Source organism: Eriocheir sinensis, unplaced genomic scaffold (assembly GCF_024679095.1).
Source record: "Eriocheir sinensis breed Jianghai 21 unplaced genomic scaffold, ASM2467909v1 Scaffold304, whole genome shotgun sequence".
NCBI lineage: Eukaryota > Metazoa > Arthropoda > Malacostraca > Decapoda > Varunidae > Eriocheir > Eriocheir sinensis.
Genome location: NW_026111615.1, coordinates 367,801 through 371,478, shown reverse-complemented (window position 1 = coordinate 371,478; position 3,678 = coordinate 367,801).

Sequence of the window (3,678 nt, the reverse complement as noted above, 5' to 3'; positions counted from 1 at the left end):
GTGCAGTGTGGAAATTCCCGGCCTTCGACGAAGTATCTGAAGCGCTTGACAGCCTTGTAGATGGCGAGGAAGTTCTCTGTCGAAGGCGCTGTACTTCTCTCTCGGCGTTGTTGAGTTTCTGTGAGAAGAATGCAATGGGTCTCCAGGTCTGCTTTACGTGTGCCAGCTGCAAGACTCACCAACGCCGGTGTCTGAGGCATCGCGTGGAGATTGAAGCGTAGTGGAGTCTGGAGTAGGGAAGCTGAGTGTGGTAACAGCCTCAGTGCCTCCTTTTGGCTTTGAGAAAGGCGTCGTCAGCTTGGAGAGTCCAGGCGAGTGACTGACTGGCCTCTCTTTGCAGGTAGCTTGATCATGTGAGGCAGAGTGGCTGAAAGATGAGCGCGCAGCGTGGAACGAAGCGGTTGTAGTAGTTGGGATCATCCTGAGCGAACTGCTTGAGCTGGCGCTGAGTTGTCGGCTTCGGGAACTCGTTGAAACGGCAGTACGCAGCGGGAAGGGATGGGAGTGATGCCTGAAGGAGAGACGGTGGTTGAGGAAGTCGATTGGAGGTAACAATTAAACTCTGACTTATCAACGCTTATCTGGATGCCATAGTCCTGAAGACGGGTGAAAACCTGCTCCAGATGTTGGCGGTGTGTGTCGGCGTCAGGACTGGGCGTGATGAGAAATCGTCGTCGATGTAGGCGAAGCAGGAATGTCAGTCCTCGCAGCACTTCGTCCATAAACCTCTGGAAGGTTTGGGCAGAGTTCTTGGGTCCAAAGCGGCATCCGTACGTACTCGCACAAGGTTTTCGAAAGGTGTAATGATGGCGTCTTGCCGGGATGTCTGCTGGCTGACTGGGATCTGGTGGAAGGCTTTGATGAGGTCAGATCCTGGAGAAGATGGTGGAGCCAGCAAGCTGTGGAGCAGTAACTCCTGAATATTCCTGGCACCGGTAGCGATCTATGACGGTGCGAGTTGAGTGGCTCTGTAGTCGCTCGCAATGGGTCGTATGTCGCTGTTCTTCTTGGGCACGACGTGGAGGGTGACGACCAGTTGCTTGGAGCTGGGCGGATAAATTCCTTGGCGCATCAGCGACTCTGAATTCGGCCTTGGCTTGTTGGCAGCAAGCGTTCTGGGAGCTAAGCGGCGAGCCCAAGGGCGCATGTTGGTGGTCCGTTAATCTCCTGATGCGGTGTGTGACGTGGTGCTTCACAGGCTTGTTCGCTGTGGTGGGCTGCGCCAGCGTCGGGAAGGACTCTGAGGAGAGACAACCGGCTGCCTGCGCTGATGGTGGAGATGGGTGCCGCTGCTGCTGCTCTCGTTCTGGTGGAGACGGATGTTAAGGATCCAGGAGCTTTTGCGACTTTTTTATACGATCAGATTGTAGCGAGACAGGAAATCGGCGCCCAGGATAGGTTGTGAAACTGTTGCCACGTGGAAGGTCCACCTGAACGAATCTGCGTGAAGGTTGGAGGTTGAGCTGGAGCGTCTGTTTCTTGAAAACAGGGATCCCCTGTGCTGTTGGAAGGGGCAGCGTGAGGCGGAGCGATGGTTGGGTAAGGACCTCTGGCTTGGTGGTGGGAGGACGCTGGACCTCGGCTCCAGTGTCGATGAGGGAAGTTGGCGTGGAGAGTGGGTCGAAGATGTGGAACAGCTTCTGAGGTGTGTTGGCGGGACGCTGTGGAGTTGTTAGTCCACCGCCCTGGCTGGTTGTGGATTGAAACCCTGGAAGCCGCAGGGAGATGTGCATCAGCTCTGGTATCCTTGCTGAACCTCCTGTGGTAGTAGCAGACGCCGGAGCTATGTGAGGGCTGGCTACTACTGGAGGTGGAGTGGCGGCGGGGTGACGAGGAGTGGTAGGTGGGTGGACGAGAGTGGTGGTGTGGTGACGAGGAGTGGCTGTGTGGTGACGAGGAGTGCTTGCGTTGGTCTCCTGATGTCCTCCCCTGAGCGTGTTGACTTCGTTCGTAGCGCCAGCGATAAGAGCCGGAGTTGGTGGGTCAGACTGTCGCTGGTGACGGTGGGGGCATGGAGGGCTGGCCACGCCCCTGCAGCGTCGTCGTCAGACATCGTCCAGAGGGGCACGTTAGGGCAGGGTCGGTGTCGGTTGTGGAGGCTGGGCGTGACCGCGTGTAGGAGGGTGCCGGTGTGTAGCCAGGGGCCGCGGCGGCTGGAGGTAGAGAGTCGCGTCAGGGCATCCCGAGGGTGTAACGGAGCACAGCACTAAGCGGTAAACTCACGTTGGGGAAGCCACCAGACTACCGACGGGAGCACTGCCGGGAGGGGCGTCACTACACGGACACACACCTCACTCACTTATGGCTTGTTACATACGCATGGGTGTCACCTGCACATTCACGCACCTGCTCGCTGTTTGAAACAGAGCGATGGGAAACGGCACTAGTGTTGTTGTCAGGCGTCAGTGTCAAGGATGCATGATGCACACATGGCACGTCACTGAGCAATTGCTGGGTGTAGGGTGATGCTGTACTGATGTCCGTGAGCAGAGGCTGACATGCAAAGCGGAGGAGGGGGGTGAGCACCCGTGGAGCGGTGGGCTGGGCTGGGTGGGGCGAGGTACGGCGGGTGAGGGAGCTTCGTAGGGGCGGCGTCGGAATGGCTGGCTGGGCTGGGCTGAGGTAGGGAGTGGCGGGGAGGTACAGGTGCGAGTAAGGCGAATACCTACGTGGGGGCCTGGGCTGCTGGCTGAGTCCTTGGGATGGGCCATGAGGTAAGAGATGGCGCGGGTGGAGGGCAGGAACTGGCTTGCGGCAGGAGAGCCTGCGGGTCACGTTGAGAGGTCGGAGGCGGAGCGCGACCTGTTGCGGGCCGGCGGGATCCTCCGGGGCGGTGGCTTGGGCCGCGACGGAGCGGGACGAAGCATGGCCAGCAGCGACAGCAGCAACAACCGAGGTGTAATTCTCGTAATCTCAGGGTCCGGAGGTCATCAATTGTAGCGCGGGTAAAGCCTAGGGCTGCTACAGCGGAAACCAAACATTTCTGTTTGTATGCGTTTCGAGTGCAGCATACGTTGTAGCTGGTACAACGCCGTTTGGATCCGGCGCTGCCACCAGGTTAAAAAGACACAACTAATAAACCAGTGGTGACCCATTGAGGAAAAATATTATTTATTTTGAGGCTATACATGCTTATTTGAATATTGTGAATGAATATTTATAATGGTTGATATAATAGTAAGCGTTTATACATATTAGCTCTTTTGCAGATGTTAGCCAATATAATGTCGCTTTTATAATAATAAGAATGATTATATACATTTATAATTACATGTAGTGACCAAAAGAAAATAGAAATTAATGTGTGATGAATATGTGTAATAGATGAAATGGAATATGTGTAAAGGAAAGTGAGGAGAAAAGAAAGAGAGCGTGGATGAGTTATGGGTAGACTGAAGAAATGGTAAGATGGAGAGAATGGATGAGCATTAGAAAATGGAGAGAGACTTAGAGGGTCAATACATCGAATGTGTTGTACGTAAAACTTCACTTTTATAAAAACTACGTAAACCTTTTCCACTGAACTAACTTCTTTTTCGAAGCATTGAATATATACATCCAATCTATATATATATATATATATATATATATATATATATATATATATATATATATATATATATATATATATATATATATATATATATATATATATATATATATATATATATATATATA